The sequence below is a fragment of the Capra hircus genome, chromosome 3, assembly GCF_001704415.2.
Source record: "Capra hircus breed San Clemente chromosome 3, ASM170441v1, whole genome shotgun sequence".
Classification (NCBI taxonomy): Eukaryota; Metazoa; Chordata; class Mammalia; order Artiodactyla; family Bovidae; genus Capra; species Capra hircus.
In genome coordinates this window covers 21,783,632-21,801,241 of record NC_030810.1, presented here as the reverse complement: position 1 = coordinate 21,801,241, position 17,610 = coordinate 21,783,632, and positions in this window count along the sequence as shown.

Genomic DNA, 17,610 nt, shown 5'->3' with positions numbered 1-17,610 from the left:
ACGAGAGGGCAAGCAAGAAAAGGTCTGAGAGTGTTGACTGGATTTGGCAAGTGGACTTGGTGAGAACAGCCACAGGGGAGGGGCGGAGGCCACAGTGTGACTGTCATGGATACAGAAGCGGAAGGGAGGAGCACCGACTTCCGGACAGACCTTTCCCAGGAGAGGGCAAGGCAGTCCACATCCAGAGAGCTCAGGAAGAGCCCATCAGCTCTGCGGCCACCAGGCAGAGGACAAGGCTAGCGACTGCCCGGGCTGGCTGGGCCCTTGGGGATCAGCTGGCCTGGTGCCCCATCTCCAGAAGCGGAGACTGAGGCCAGAGATAAAAGGAATCTTCCCAGGGCCACATGTCTCATTGAACAGTGGCAGGCAGGACAGGGCTGAGCCCGTGAAGGGGAAGGACGGTCATGGAACCTCGCCCGAATGGTCTCTCCAGGCTTGTTTCTCACCACCCCACCCTTCGTTCTCTTTGCCCTTACTGCACTAGCCTTTCTGTTCTGGCTGCAATTAAAAAACACAAAGTCCAGTTTTTGCACTTTGGGTTTCTATCCATCCTCGGTTCCCACCCACCTTTCATCCGGTTAATTTGTTCTCAGCATCAGGAGATGGTCCCGACTCTCTGGGGTCAGCTGCCTCCTTTGTGATCCCACAGGCCTTCCTCCACTCTGCTGTCTGCTTTCCCACTAAAACACGAGCTCCTTGAGATTGAGGTCATGTCTGATTTGTCTGTTCGCTTCCAGTGCCCCTGCGTCAGACCTGGCATAGGGCCCTTTCAATATTTTATTGAATGAAGAAGTTCTCCTGCATGGAATCTCCCAGCTCGGTGTTGAGGCCAGTGTGGAATAAAAGGGTAGAGTGGTGGATGAGTGGGAGGCTGAGTCATTCCTGCAAAAAAAAAAAAATGCCCTCTGCCTAAAACCACAGTCCTGGGCTAGTCAGAGGTAGACGGACGACTCTGCCCCTTGGGCTGGCAGAGGGCCTTGGGCTGCTTTGGTTGGTGAATAGCGAGGTGGGGTATGAGCTTTCTCAGGCTGGGACCCCATGGCTGGACCTGGGTTGGGGTATGGTTGGGGTAATGAAGATGAGGAAGCTGATAATCTGGTTCACTCAGAGCAGCCTTACCCACCCTCCATCTTGCTGCCCATTCCCCTCTTCCAAGCTTGCAACAACTGATTGCTCCCCAGGAGTTAGCTCTCCACCTCTGGGTTTATGGCCCATGTGACCAGCCCGCTGGGGACAGGCCGTGGTGCTGGGTACAGTGTCCAGCAGTAGAGGCTCAGCTCTCATGACTCAGAGTAAGGAGAGGAGTCAGTCAGGATCACCAGGCACCCTCTCTGTCGTCCAGAGGAGGGAATGAGGCCTAGAAAGGACATGGACTTCACCAAGGTCACACGGGATTTGAATTCAAGTCTGACCTGGATCCAGTGCTCAAGGCCCCTCAGGAGAGGAAGACGAAACAGCCACTAGGTAGTTGGTGCTCTTAGAGCAGATGGGCTTGCACTATGCTGGGAGCAGTTAGCAGCTTGGCTTGTCCAGTAACCTACCCAGGACCATGAGCAATCATGCAGGCGCTGGAGAGCTTGCCCATAGCAACAGGCTTGGCTTGAGGACAGGCTCGTGGGCAGTGAGGACAGTTGATGTGATAGCAGCTCAGGGAGGGAGAGGCCAGGACATGGGTGGGGGTGAGCAGGCAAGGCAGCTGGGCCACAGACAGAACCTTGCCTTTGGGGTCAGACTTATCTGGGTTAAGTTCCACGACTGCCACTTTTTGCACCTGCTGTGTGACTTTGGGTAAATCACTTAACCTCTCTGAGGCTCAGTTTTCTCATCTATTCAATGAAGATATTCACACCTATCTTACAGGGCTGTCATGGGATTTCAAAGCAATATATGTAAAGTGCTTATGCTTTGTAGAAAGAACCATTACTATTGCTGAAAATGGGATTGGGACAGGGCTGTATTTGGAATGACAGGACAGGGGAGGAAGGCAGAGGGGAAGTGGCAACCTTCATCATCCATAGTAGCAGGAATTCTTCTGGACCTACTCCATGCTGGGCAATGCTGGGGAGCTAGCCAGGGATCTTTGGCTGAGTGGAAGTGGGATGGAGTGGAATAGATCCAGAATATGATAACCCTGGAGACAAGTGCTGTGTGAGAGAAGCCCGGTAGGTGTGGGAGACATGGCTCTGGCAGAGGAGGCCCAGAGTAAATGTCTGCTGAATTGAAGGAGCTGGAGGAGGAGGCTGGGGAAGGCTTCCTGGAGGAGGTGTCATTTCTATTCTTCTAGGTACCTTTGCAAGTCGGCACAGCCTGTCCTGAACCCCAGCATCTTCTCTCAGTGGCAGATGCAAGCTGCTCCTTCATCCAGGCTGGGGGAGGAGGGCCTACTCCCTGTCCAGGCTACCTGGGGCAGGGCTGGGCAGCTGAGCTACCCATGGCCACCAGGACATTGCCTCTGGCTCCTCCTTTCTCTCCCCACTGGTTGGTCCAAGCCCTGCCTCCCTCCCCAGCTCCTGGCCTTCGCTGTCCACACAATAACAGGATGTGATCCGTTCGAAGAGAGGAAGTGGGGAGGACGGGCAGTGCTGATAGCGGGGCTCTGACTCTCCACTCTCTGCGCCTCCCCTCCCCTCTCCTTTGGACCAGCCCCTGCGGCTGCCTCCTGGCCAGGGCCCTGGCTGCCTGGGCCTCTCTCTGAGTTTGGGAGGGATGAGTTTTGGGGGCCTTCAGGCCTGTGGAAGCCTATGGAGAGAGAAACCCCGGCCCTGTGCATGGCCTGCCTCCTGGCTCTAGCTTTGCTGGCCTGGAGACAACCGTCTGAGGGCCTGGAGACAACCGTCTGAGACCCTGAGACTCAGAGAGGCTGGCCCGACCAGGTCGCGGCTCCAGGGTGTTTTCTGCCAGAGCATGGGAAGGGCAGGTGGGTCCCTCTGCCTCCACGTGGGCAGGGCTCCACCCACGACCTGTTTCCACGTGGTTCTAATCCAAGGCAGTGGGGCAACAGAGTCAACCAAGAGGTCCTCATCAAGCACTGACTGTGCTCTGCCTTGCATAGAGGGTGGGATAGGTTGCCAGACAGGGAAACTGAGGGTTCGAGAGGCAAAGGGCTTGTCTAAGCTCAGCATAACCTAGGAGCTAAGCTGGACTAGAACCCAGCTGTCCTGACCCCCATCCTGGAGCTCTCTCACCCTTTCAGACCAGCGCTGTCCAACAGAATCCGTGTGATTGGCATGTTCGATCTGCCCTGTCCAGTATGGAAGCTGCTCGATCAACTATGGAGCACTTGAACTGTGGCTCCTGCAATTGCCTAACTGAGTTTTTAATTTTGTTTAATTGGAATGAACTTTAAGTAGACCTGTTAAAATGCCATCCCCTCAGAGAAGAGCTGGTTTTGGTAAAGCAGGGCCAAGGGTCCCCGGCCCCAGACCTGGGAAGCTTGGGAAGATGTTGGTTACTAAGGTTCGCCTCCCCTGGGCACAGTGTCTGCAGTTTATACTGAAGGGCTGTGCGTTCAGTTCTCACTGACTCCTTGCAAGAACCCAGTGTGAGGGGACAGGCACTCCTGTTTCCCAGATGAGGGAACTCTGAGGTCAGAGAGGTTAAGCAATTTGGTCAAGGTCAAGTGGCTGAGAGAGAAGCCCAGCTGGGATTCTGACCTGGGTTGTTTGGGGAGCCAGTTCCCTCACCTCAGTGCAGGTGAGACTCCGAATACTGCAGGGATCACTGAGAGGCACCCAGGAGAGAGTCCCCGGCTGTTAGTGAAGATTACTCGAGGGGCCGTGAGAGGAGGGGTCACCCTCAGCCCCCGCCCTGCATATGTCATGGGAGGAAGGTTTGGTTATGTGTTATTTTGTGAGCCCCTTTGATGGGGGAGACGCAATATCTCCTAACTCCGTCTCAGTTCTGCAGATGGTGATCTGAAGATAACATCCTTCCCCTTATCCCATAACTGCCCCCCACCTGCTCCCAACAAGACCCTGCGTTTCTGAGACCCAGTGGAGCTACGGGACCAGGGTGGAAAACCCTTTCCCACCCCATGCCCCGTGACAGCTCAGCCAGCTGAGACCCAGGAGCCCAGGGTCCTCAGCCCTCCCCAGCCCACCGCCAGCAGCCTGGGACCTGTGGCGCTCCTGGGTCCCAGGCTCTGCGGGATCTCAGGGGGCTGGGCCTTCTGCCCTCTGGCCGTTCCCACACTGGAGTCCCCTTTCCCTCTCTCCGCCATTCCGCCCCCTCTCCAGCAGCTCCCCCTGGGAGCTGCCGCCTTCAATGGGCAATCAGGCTTTCTCATCACTCTCACGCCCCCTCCCCACTACCCCTGAATAGGTGGGATCCAGACGGACACAGGCACTCCCAGCCCCAAGCCCCCAGGCAATCTCTCCCAGGATCTCCTGGGACCTCACAGCTCTGATGCCTGCTACCTGCCTTCCAGGCTCAAGACTCTTAGGTCCTGAGGCTGCGATTCCCATGTTGAGCAATTCTAGAGCAGTGGTCCAAACATGGGGTGACACTCTGTGACGCCCTGGACTGAGCTAAGATCTGAGTCTGTGAGTCTAATGACAGGTAGTAGTTGATGTCTCTAACAATCCTCAGATTCTATCACCCTAAGAATCAATCATCATTCAGAGCTCACGTGCTTCTTGGACACTCTTTTTTTTTTTTTTTTTGGCAGCTACGGCGATTCCAAGAGGCAGGAAGAGGCTTATGGGGTGGGTGGAACTGGGTGGGGGCTGCCTGGCTTGGTTATTTTTTGAGGAGCGGGGCCAGGGTTGGCCACAGCCCCCTTCAGGGTTCACATCTGCTCGGTTGGGGCTCGGCCAAAGCTGGGCTGCTGGTCCAGTTGCCTGGCTGCGGCTGAGGGGAGCCTGGCTGGCAGGCTTTCTGTGTGATGCTAATGAAGGCAGTGGCAGGCGAGGAGGGGGAGGCGCTGCTTTTGTCTTGCACTTGTCCTAGCTGGAGGGTCCTCAGAGAGAGACAAGGGGCCCTCCTCGGACCCAAGTGGCCATGATTAGCCTGCTGTCACTCACTTCCACGGCTCCCAGTGCTCTGGGGGTGTGGACAGTTTCCTGGGAGGGGAAGGGGAGGAAACACCGTCCTGTGCCCCTCCCAGTGTTTTCCAGGGAGTATCCTAAAAAGTCGGCTAGTTTCTGATCCAAATGAAAAATGCGGCCTCATTCTCTCTCCTCCATACTCTCTTAAGAGCCTGTTGAGTGCCTAGAGTCTTCCACATCCAACCTTCCCTTCCCTCCTCTAAGCCTTTGTAGAATCCCTGAGGTGCCCTCTCTGTAGACTCCTGCCACCGCTGACAGTTCTCTGGGTTAGGCTTTATCTGTGGCTGCGCCTGCTGGCCCACCCCGCCCTGGACTGGGGTCTCTCCTGTTTCTGAGCTCACACAGCCGCTTGAACCATATCAGGGTGCTGCCTGTGTCTGCCTGCCAGTGTTTGAGTCCTGGCCTCACCTCCCTATTTGTGAGCCGATCGTTGCTGGGACAGTGTGTCACTGGTGCCTCTGTCAGGCCCAGGGTGTGTGGAAGATACACAGGTGCTCAGTAAATATTTACTGAGTTATTTCACCAGATCCATCAGAGAACACATGGATCATTACCATCATTTTATTATGGGCTTTTTCAAATATACATGAATATAGAAATTAGAGATTCCAAGGGAACATTTCATGCAAAGATGGGCTCGATAAAGGACAGAGATGGTATGGACCTAACAGAAGCAGAAGATATTAGGAAGAGGTGGCAAGAATACACAGAAGAACTGTACAAAAAAGATCTTCATGACCCGGATAATCATGATGGTGTGATCACTCACCTAGAGCCAGACATCTTGGAATGTGAAGTCAAGTGGGCCTTAGGAAGCATCACTACGAACAAAGCTAGTGGGGGTGATGGAATTCCAGTTGAGCTATTTCAAATCTTGAAAGATGATGCTGTGAAAGTGCTGCACTCAATATGCCAGTAAATTTGGAAAACTCAGCAGTGGCCACAGGACTGGAAAAGGTCAGTTTTCATTCTAGTCCCAAAGAAAGGCAATGCAAAAGAATGCTCAAACTACTGCACAATTGCACTCATCTCACATGCTAGTAAAGTAATGCTCAAAATTCTCCAAGCCAGGCTTCAGCAATATGTGAACCATGAACTTCCTGATGTTCAAGCTGGTTTTAGAAAAGGCAGAGAAACCAGAGATCAAATTGCCAACATCCGCTAGATCATGGAAAAAGCAAGAGAGTTCCAGAAAAACATCTATTTCTGCTTTATTGACTATGCCAAAGCCTTTGACTGTGTGGATCACAATAGACTGTGGAAAATTCTGAAAGAGATGGGAATACCAGACCACCTGACCTGCCTCTTGAGAAATGTGTATGCAGGTTAGGAAGCAATAGTTAGAACTGGACATGTAACAGCAGACTGGTTCCAAATAGGAAAAGGAGTACGTCAAGTCTGTATATATCACCCTGCTTATTTAACTTCTATGCAGAGTACATCATGAGAAACGCTGGACTGGAAGAAACACAAGCTGGAATCAAGATTGCCCGGAGAAATATCAATAACCTCAGATATGCAGATGACACCACCCTTATGGCAGAAAGTGAAGAGGAACTAAAAAGCCTCTTGATGAAAGTGAAAGTGGAGAGTGAAAAAGTTGGCTTAAAGCTCAACATTCAGAAAACGAAGATCATGGCACCTGGTCCCATCACTTCATGGGTAATAGATGGGGAAACAGTGGAAACAGTGTCAGACTTTATTTTTTGGGCTCTCAAATCACTGCAGATGGTGCTTGCAGCCATGAAATTAAAAGACACTTACTCCTTGGAAGAAAATTTATGACCAACCTAGATAGTATATTCAAAAGCAGAGACATTGCCGACTAAGGTCTGTCTAGTCAAGGCTATGGTGTTTCCAGTAGTCATGTATGGACGTGAGAGTTGGACTGTGAAGAAGGCTAAATGCTGAAGAATTGATGCTTTTGAACTGTGGTGTTGGAGAAGACTCTTGAGAGTCCCTTGGACTGCAAGGAGATCCAACCAGTCCATTCTGAAGGAGATCAGCCCTGGGATTTCTTTGGAAGGAATGATGCTATAACTGAAGCTCCAGTATTTTGGCCACCTCGTGTGAAGAGTTGACTCATTGGAAAAGACTCTGATGCTGGAAGGGATTGGGGGCAGGAGGAGAAAGGGAACGACAGAGGATTAGATGGCTGATTGGCATCACGGACTCGATGGACGTGAGTCTGCGTGAACTCCGGGATTTGGTGATGGACAGGGAGGCCTGGCGTGCTGCGATTCATGGGGTCGCAAAGAGTCGGACACAACTGAGCGACTGAACTGAACTGAACTGATAGAGAGGATCGTATAGTAAATGGCACCAACTTCAACAGTTGTCCACACGGTTAATCTTGTCTTATTTATACCTTCATCCTTCCCCACTCTCCTTGTCCTTAAAATGGATTAATACAAAGCAAATCCCAAACATCATGTTATTTCATCTGTAAATTCAGTTAAAATCTTTATTAGTTGATTAAAATATCTGCCGAACATTCACTCTGTCTGGTCGTAGGCTACATTCTGGTAAATTCCTATTCATCTTTCAAAGCCCAACCTAAATGTCACCTCTTCTTGGGAGTCTTTCCTGATCTTTCCTTTCTCCAGGGAAGTTTAATGGTTCCTTCTTTGGGGTTCTAATTGTATACCTCCCTCACAGAAGTCATTGCTTTTTAATATTGTTCTGTTTCACTTTGTTTTGTTCTTGTGAGGAGGAACTGTATACTTAAGAGCTTTAAGATCAAACAGATGTGGATCCACTTACTTTCTGAGTTTAACTGCTCTGAACCTCAGTGTTCTTGTTAGTACAATGGGGATATAGCACCTACCTCATGTTGTTGTGAGGATTAGAAGAGCGGTGGCTCTGAGGCTCCTGGTACAGTGCCTGGCCCACAGTAAGCATTCCTCCCAGAAGTGGTAGCATCACTGAAGTGATGAGCCTCACTGTCACCTGGACTGAGCTGGCGGGCAGGACCAGGTGCTTCCTATGTGAGTCCTGGCAACTGGGAGTCTTCTCTAGAAGAGTATGGTGGGGAAAAGCCTCCAATTAGCCAAAAAATAGTCAGACTGGGCTCTCCCCCAGAGCCCCAGTGGCCCTGCCTGGCCAGGGATGGATTCTTTGGCAAAGAGAGACTCTGGATTAACTTTTGGGCTATCTAAGGGCATCAGTAAAAATTGGAAAAAGTAATTTGATTTTGCCTTTTTAGTGCATATTTATTTTTAAACTACAAGGTCTCTCCCCACTGCTCACTCCCCCGCCCCCCAGTCCTCAAATAAACAAACATTCTTTGTATAGAAAATCTGGAAAGAACAGAAAGAGAAGAAGAAGAAGAAGAAGAAAAAAATTATAGCCCAGGTCTCCAATGAAGGTTATGATGTATTTCCTTCCTTAAAAAACCAAAGCAACCCCCCCCTCCAAAAAGAAATACCCCATGTTTTTCTTTCCTCAACTGTGAAATTGCAATTGCATTTTGTTTAACTTTTGCATGTAGCTCCTGCCTTTGGAAGTCATTTTCATTTTGAAGGTCAAAGTCTGACCTTTCAGATAGAAGTTTCAAGTGTGAAAAGGCCCAATGGTTTGGGTGTGGCTCCTTCTAGTCCGAGTTAGAAGTGGTGAACACGTGGTGAACAGAACAGTACCCTTCTCCACCCTGCTGGAGCTTCTGGTCTAAAAAAGAATTGGTTTGGGACATGGCAGGCCAGCTCAAACACTTCACACCCTGTTCAGAAGCTAGACAGCATTCAAATGCATTATCCTCCAAACAACCCCGTGTAGCATTACTGGGAAACAGAGGCTCAGAGAAATGAAGAGACTTGCTCAGATCACAAAGCTGCTAGTGGGTGATAATCTTGACTGTCAGTTCACACTTCCTGGTCTTTGGGGACGAGCATTGAGACTAATCATCCCTCCCCTGCCCCTTGCTGTATTCTACCTCCCCGCTCTGCAAGCTCACAGCTGCCTCTTGCTTACCTCTAGTGGTGTGGAGCTCACCACCTTTCAGAGTCATCTCTGCTCTCACTAGACTGCTCTTTGAGACAAGCCTCTCTCTGAACCACATCCAGCTTCTGGGTGACTCCTCATCAGGCCCAGCTCTGCAGTAGGAGGGCACACAGCACAATTTCTCTCTCTGATCTGGAGACAGAGCCCTCCGAGGCGGCTCCTTTTCAGGCGAAAAGCTCAGCTTTTGCAAATATTTAATAGACTAATGGCAAAAGTTGTAACAAGGGAAGAAAAAAGTTTTAGTTAGGATGAAATAAAATCAGCAACGTGACTTCAAAAGCCCTGAAATGTGAGCCTGCCTGATGCTTGTAGTTTGATTGTAAGGGTATAAAGGCTATACGTGCAGCTTCTTTATCTTCCCTTCAGTTCCAGTGGGGATGGATACACTCCCCATCCATTCAACTAGGGCATTTCCTGGGGCTGGGTCCCAGTCTGACCTCTCATCCTTCCCTGTCTCGGCCATGTTGACCATCCATGAGTGCTAAATTCTAAGCCTCTATTTCCAGAACTCTCTCAGGAATGCCAGATCGACACCCCTAGCTGCACCCTGAGATGTCCCCCAAGCTCCGTGAATCCAGCCTGTCTGCACTAGAAGCCAGGATATGTTTCATTGCTCATTGCTGTCTCATCCCTAACATGTGAGTTCCCCTAGGGCAGAGCTGTGTAGCTATAGTGTCTAGAACAGTGCTTTGCACAGAACCGACCCTTTGAAAGTTCTGTTAAATGAATGAATACATGCTCTCTCCTAACCTTCTGCTCTTCTAGTACTCTCTGGGTTTACAAAAACAGCACCAACATCTAAGCATTGTCCAAAATGGGGAGCCGGGCGCCACCTTGCTTCTCTTCTGAGGCCCTTCCGCCCTATATGCATGTGGTCACTGCAGCCTGCCAGTTGTGCTCCTTAAATTGCTCTTCGATCCTCCACTTCTCTCCATGCGCTGTTTTGCCACACTGTCTCTCTCTTGGATTCCCCCCACTCCAACCACCATCACCACCAACCCCACACCCAGCCAACTCACAGCTTCCTGCCTTATCTAACCCATTCTTCAAGCTGTGGTTGGAGAGATCTTGCTAAAATGCAAAGACTGCCTATGTCACTTCCTTGCCTAAAACCCCATAATGGCTCAGTATTCTCTGTAAGGTAAAGACCAAACCTCCTAATAGGTCCTGCAAGGACCTCAAGACCCCTTTCCCAACCACCCTCTGCTCTCTGGCCAGGCCCATCTCCCATCAGCTCCTCCTGCCTGGGCTCCTTCCCATCAGCTCTTGCCCAGCCTGAACCGGCTTCTTCCTACCACTGACTAAGCCCAGGAATTTGGATCTTCTGAAGACACGAAGGAACGCTGCAATGCTGCCCGCATCTCCCAAATGTGCTTCTCCAGCCTGGACCTCGCCTCTTAATTCCAGACTTGCATGCACGCGTGTGCGTGTGCTAAGTCACTTCAGTTGTTTCCATCTCTGTGGACCCTATGGACTGTAGCCCACCAGGCCCCTCTGTCCATGGGATCCTGGAGTGGGTTGCCATGCCCTCCTCCAGGGCATCTTCACAACCCAAGGATAGAACCTGCGTCTCCTGCATCTCCTGCACTGCTGGTGGATTCTTTACCACTGAGCCACTGGGGAAGCCCCCAGACTCACATACCCAGCTCCAAACCAAACTTGCAAAACCTGCCCCTTCTGAGCCAGGCTAGCATAGCACTCCTGAACCTTCCCCATGTGAGCCCCGTGTGCACCGAGGGGACTCGAAATCTTGACGCCATTTCCGCTTCTCTTTCCCTTGCATTTCAAGTCATGTCACTTTGCCCCCGAAAGACAACTAGATTCAGATCATGCACCCCCAGTTCCACAGCTGCTACCTTGACCCAAGTCACTGTCATCTCTTGCCTGGAGTGTTCAGGACCCCCTGCTCCTGTTCCTCTTCCTCCCGGTGCCCTCTTCTCAACAGACCACATTTCCTGTGCTCAGAGTCCTCGAAGAGCTTCTTGGGTCAGTCTGACTAAAAGCCCAAGTCCTTATGTGGCTCACAAGCCCCAGAAGAGTGGCCTTAGGTAGCTCTTCAACCTCCTCTCCTGCCCTCTCCCACCGCTCGTGTCCCTCGTCCCTTGGGCACATGGCACCTCCCTCCGTGTTCCTTTCCCAGGGCCTTTGCAAGCGCTCTTTGTTCTCCTTGTCTGCAATCCTCGCCCTTCTGAAAGCTGAGCACCTTATTTCCTCACTTTCAGCTTTCCTCAACCGTCACCTCTTAGAGGAGCCTTCCTTGATGATTCTATATAAAACAGCACAGCCCTGCCTGCCAGGACTCCATCCTCCTGATCCTGTCTTAACTTTCCCCTACAGCCATGTGACCTATTTTATCTGTTTATTTGTTTGCTTCCTGGCTAACCTCTCTAAGATATAAGCTCTGTGAGGGCAGGGACTTAGTTTTGTTCCCTGCTGTATCCTGGGCATCTGTAAGAGTGCCTGGGCTATAGGAAGCTTTCAGTAAACATTCATAGAATGAGTGAAGACATGAATTTTAGACTTAATACTATTGTACCTTTTCTTGATTTCGTAATCTAGAGGGTGTCCCCATCTATACACTCTTCCACCTCCTTTAAAACATCTGGTGCGACGGTAATTAGGTGATAGTATAATGTAAGCTCTGTCTTGTTCGCTACTGTGTCTCCGGTCCCATGGGAGACACTAAAGTGCGTGCTGAGTGAATGAATGAAAGCAAATCAGACTGCTCTTTGGGAAACTGACCAACAAGCAGGTGCTTCACAGAGGGACTGAGCTCTGGGCTAGACACAGGCATGCCTGGGGTTTAGTCCCATCTCACCTGCTAACTTACAGTGTGACCTCCTGTTAGTGACTGTCTCTTTCTGCGGCACAGTTTCCCCCACTGAAAAATGAGAAGCAAGATCACACTACTCAGAATGAGCCTTTAGGCCAGGAGAGACTGTAATTCCAGAAGCCAGCCCTGACCCTGTGATTCCACTGCTGATCCGGGACAGGGAAGCAGGGCTGTGTGGGAGCCACTGGGCAAAGATTGGGCCTTGGGACTGTGCTGGGCAACATGGGCTCTTGTCACAGGGCCAGCCCTTTAGTTTCTTGGCAGACTGAGTGGGCAGCAGAAGGTGACTGATCTTCCCCCACTGGGGGGTCCTGGCCATAAATCTTACCAGCCCAGTGGGGTCGCCTAGGACCCAGAAGTCACAGCCAGTACATTCCTTGGCTTGGCTGGCTCCCAGGGGTGCCTTCTGCTCTTTCCAGCTCCCGGGCACTGGGGCCCTCTATGGGCAATCTGAACACAGCCCCCAGCTTTGAGCCTCAGAAAGCCTCTATCCAGACAGTGCTGATCTTTCTCTGACCTTGAGATCATGTGGCTTTGCTTTGAGCAGACCTGCCCTAGGCTCCCTGTAAGTTAGGACTTCTTAACTCTTTGCACTGTAGAAACCTCGGGCAGTCTATGGACCCATTCTCAGAATAATGTTTTTAAATGCGTAGAATAAAATGTGTGGCATTGCAAAGGAAACCTATTACATTGAAATGCAGTTATTAAGATATTAAAAATACAGGTAATCAACCCTGAATATTCATTGGAAAGACTGATGCTGAAGCTGAAGCTCCAATACTTTGGCCACCTGATGCGAAGAGCTGGCTCATTGGAAAAGACCCTGCTGCTGGGAAAGATTGAAGGCAGGAGGAGAAGGGGCAACAGAGGGTGAGATGGTTGGACAGCATCACTGACTCAATGGACGAGAGTTTGAGTAAACTCGGGGAGATAGTGAAGGACAGGGAAGCCTGGCATGCTGCAGTTCATGGGGTTGCAAAGAGTTGGACATGACTTAGCGATTGCACAACAACAACTATTATGTGTATTTTATGACAAGATCTAGTGGAAGTCTAGTTCCAATAACTGTTGTGTATTTCCATAGTGATGAGCAGAAACAATACATCCAGATAACTGCAACAATTGTGTGGTAACATGAAAACATCACAGAGGGACTGCGGTTTGATGCATTCATTCCCGATGGAAGAAAATGGTGAATTTCAGTTAGAGGTCTGTGAAAATACAGATACAATGCTTTCCCCATGAACCCTTGTTGAGGGAGTGCTCAGTGAAGGGAACCCGGTGAACCAGATGCTGAGTCTGAGAGGAGAGAGACTCACTACAGTCCTAATCAGCCCACTTCCTCAGAACCTGATTAAAATACAAAAATCTATCATCATCTGTTAACAGAGTCACAGAATCACAGGTTTCCTGAGTGGGCAGGGTCAGAACCCCTTCTGCAGCTGCCCCTACTGGGTGACCTGGTTCCTGGCCTTGCTTTGTGCACTTCTAAGGATGGGAACTGACGCTCATCCCAGGCTAGCCAGGTCTAGCTTCTCCAAACAGCCAGAACCCTGTCTCCTCTCACCCAGAGATAGAGTAGTTCCGTGCTCTGCGGCTGCAGCTAACAGGCAAAGGAACACAAGGCCCCAACTAGAGCTGAAACTGAAGCTCCAATACTTTGGCCACCTGATGCAAAGAACTGACTCATTAAAAACGCCCCTGATGCTGGGGAAGACAGAAGGCAGGAGGAGAAAAGGATGACAGAGGATGAGATGGTTGGATGGCACCACCGACTCAATGGACATGAGTCTGAGTAAGCTCTGGGAGTTGGTGATGGACTGGGAGGCCTGGTGTGCTGCAGTCCGTGGGGTTTCAAAGAGTCGGACATGACTGAGCGACTGAACTGAACTGAGAGCTAAAATGCCTTATTCATTCAATAGTCATTCTCTGAGCCGCTCTCTGCCAGGCCAGAGGGAGGCACTGGATTTGCTGAGACTCAACGTTTGTTGGGTGTGTGCTCATTAATAGTGTGCTGGGGTGCCTTCTGTCCAGGGAGACAGACATTAAGTGAGTAAACACACATATCAACATGTCACTGCGATCTGTGATAGTGGCTGTGAAGAGACAAGTAGGGGATTTACAGAAGGACTGACTTCAGATGGGGGAGAAGGGAGATCAAAGAAAGCCCTTTGGAGAAAGTGACACCTAAAGCAAGACTTGGAGGATTGGTTAAAGTCTGCCAGGCAAACAGAGTGAAGAGCGAGTGTGGAGGAGGCCCTGATGTGGGAGAGAGCTTGGTTGGTGTTTAGGAAGAGACAAAGGCCCTGGGGCCAGATGAAGCTGGAGAGAAGGATAAGGGCCGTGGTGGAGTCTTCAAGCCCAGCTAAGAAGTTTGGATATTATCTGAGGAGTCACTGAAAGCCCTGAAGGAGGTTAAGCAGGATCTGTTTGAATGAATAAAATAAGGTCCCCAGGAGCTCTCAGGTTTGCAGCAAAGACTTTAGCAACATGAAATATAAGAATGAGTTAAAAAGCCTTTTACTTTTTTGCTCTAAAGCACCCTCCTTGAATGTGTCTCCTTGCTTTTCCTCAGGCTGAGCTCCCTCTGCCTGGAAACTTTCCCCAGGCTGTCACTCTGCTAGGTCCAACAAGTCATGCCCTTTCTAACATGCCCTTCCTCCAGGATATCTTCTTTAACGAGGTAGCTGTCAGTGCTTCCCTAGTGCACAGCCTTGAGCATGCCACGTGTGCTGTTCACAGCATCACTGACTGTTTACTTGTCAGTGTCCACCCTCCCTTCTTCCAAACTACCCCTGGAAGTGGTCAGAAGTCGGGGGCTGCAGAGAGGAAATTGCAGAACCTTTAGCTGCAAACAGGCCCCTCTCTGCCCTCCCCAGCTAGTCTGGGATCAGAGCTAGACTCTGCCACCTGCTGGCATCAAGGGGAATGGCAGGCTAGAGAGGGTGGGGAAATAGGAGACTCCAAGAAGCTCCAGTATTCTTGCCTGGAGAATCCCTTGAACAGGAGGGACTGGCGTGCCCTAGTTCATGGGTTCGCAAAGAGTGGAAAGTGACTGAGCGACTAAAACTACCACTATTACTACTAGAAGCTTCAAGGGATTAGATTCCATAGACGAGCACCTGAAGAACTATGGATGGAGACTCACAACATTGTATGGGAGGCGGTGACCAAAACCATCCCAAAGAAAACGAAATGCAAGAAGGCAAAATGGTTGTGTGAGGAGACCTTACAAACAGAAGAGAAGAGAAGTGAAAAGCAAAAGAGAATGGGAGAGATATACCCAACTAAATGCAGAGTTCCAGAGAATAGCAAGAAGACATATGAAAGCCTTCTTGAATGTACAATACAAAGAAATAGAGGAAAACAATAGAATGGGAGAGATCTCTTCAAGAAAACTGGAGATACAAGGGAACATTTCATGCAAAGTGGGCACAATAAAGGACAGAAATGGCAAGGACCTAACAGAAGCAGAAGAGATTAAGAAGAGGTGGCAAGAATACACAGGGAAATTATACAGAAAAGGTCATAATGACCCAGATAACCACTATGGTGTGGTCACTCACCTAGAACCAGACATCCTGGAGTGTGAAATCAAGTGGGCCTTAGGAAGCATTACTACAAACAAAGCTAGTAGAGGTGATAGAATTCCAGCTGAGCTATTTAAAATCCTAAAACATGATGCTGTTTAAGTGCCAACAAATCTAGAAAACTCAGTGGTGGCCACAGGACTGGGGTCAGTTTTCATTCCAATCCCAAAGAAAGGCAATGCCAGAGAATGTTCAAACTACCATATAATTGTGCAAGATAATGCTAGCCAGGTAATGCTTAAAATCCTTCAACCTGGGCTTCCATAGTGCATGAACTGAAAACTTCCAGATGTACAAGCTGGATTTAGAAGAGGCAGAGGAACCAGAGATCAAATTGCCAACATCTATTGGATCATCAAAAAAGCGAGAGAGTTCCAAAAATACATCTACTTCTGCTTCATTGACTACGCTAAAGCCTTTGACCATGTGGATCACAGTGTGGAAAATTCTTTTCCATCACTGTGTGGAAAATTCTTAAAGAGATGGGAATACCAGACCGCCTTACCTGCCTCCTGAGAAACCTGTATGCAGATCAAGAAGCGACAGTTAGAACTGGACATGGAACAATGGTCTGATTCCAAACTGCGAAAGGAGTACATCAAGGCTGTATATTGTCACCCTGCTTATTTAACTTCGATGCAGAGTACATCAGGAGAAATGCTGGACTGGAAGAAGCACAAGCTGGAATCAAGATTGCCAGGAGAAATATAAAAAACTCAGATATGCAGATGATACCACCCTTATGGCATAAAGTGAAGAAGAGCTAAAGAGCCTCTTGATGAAATTGAAAGAGGAGAGTGAAAAAGTTGGCTTAAAGCTCAACATTCAGAAAACTAGGATCATGGCATCCAGTCCCATCACTTGATGGCAAATAGATGGGGAAACAGTGGCTGACTTTATTTTTTTGGGCTCCAAAATCACTGCAGATGGTGATTGCAGCCATGAAATTAAAAGACGCTTACTCCTTGGAAGGAAAGTTATGACCAACCTAGACAGCATATTAAAAAGCAGAGACATTACTTTGCTAACAAAGGTCCATCTAGTCAAAGCTATGGTTTTTCCAGTGGTCATGTATGGATGTGAGAGCTGGACTATAAAGAAAGCTGAGCCTGTGAGAACATGTGAGAGATATGCTCAGCACAAAAGGATTGATGCTTTTGAACTGTGGTGCTGGAAAAGATTCTTGAGAGTCACTTGGACAGCAAGGAGATCAAACCAGTCAATCCTAAAGGAAATCAACGCTGAATGTTCATTGGAAAGACTGATGCTGAAGTTGAATCTCCAATAATTTGGCCACCTGATGCAAAGCGCTGCCTCATTAGAAAAGACCCTGATGCTAGAAAATATTGAGGGCAGGAGAAGAGGGCGACAGATGACGAGATGGTTGGATGGCATCACTGACTCAATAGACATGAGTCTGAGCAAACTCCAAGAGATAGTGAAGGACAGGGAAGCCTGGCAGGCTGCAGTCCTTGGGGTCGCAGAGAGTCAGACATGAAGTAGTGACTGAATAACAACGAGAAGCAATGAGGACCACTTTGGCTTTTCTGAAGGGTAATTGCAAAAGATCTAACTGGGTGGAGGACCTAAGGGGGCCTGATGACACAGAGCGACAGAGCTCTGCTGGGAACAGGAGGGAGGAGCTGAGTGTTGATGGAATAGTGGCTCAGAGGTGAGGATACAGGGTCCAGCCCTGTGGGGCTCCTGAGGCCTGAGTCCAGATCCTGGACACAAGCCAGACCAGCAGGGGATCCAACTTGTTACCACGGGGACCCAGGGCTGTGTCCAGACAGCTGGAGAGATGATCCCCCCTCAGTTGGATGAGGACACCTACAGCGCAGTGACCAGCCTCAAAGCCAAGTGTCCACCCACACCCTGCCCCCCCTTTCCTGGAACAACTTGTTTTGCTCTAAAGCTTGGGACTTTGACCTGGGAGGTGTGTTTTCCTCCTGTTGGTTACCTGCTGTCCTTCCTGCTCACCCCCACCCGCCACGGCCCCCAAAGCATGGCCCAGGGAGTCCTTGTCCTTCTCGGGACTCTGTAGGGAAGGGGGGATGCTTGGATGTGAGAGCTGGGACCTGAGACTTGGGGATGATGGCAGAGGTTGAGCTGCCCCTGGGGCGCACTGGCTGGAGAGAGGGCC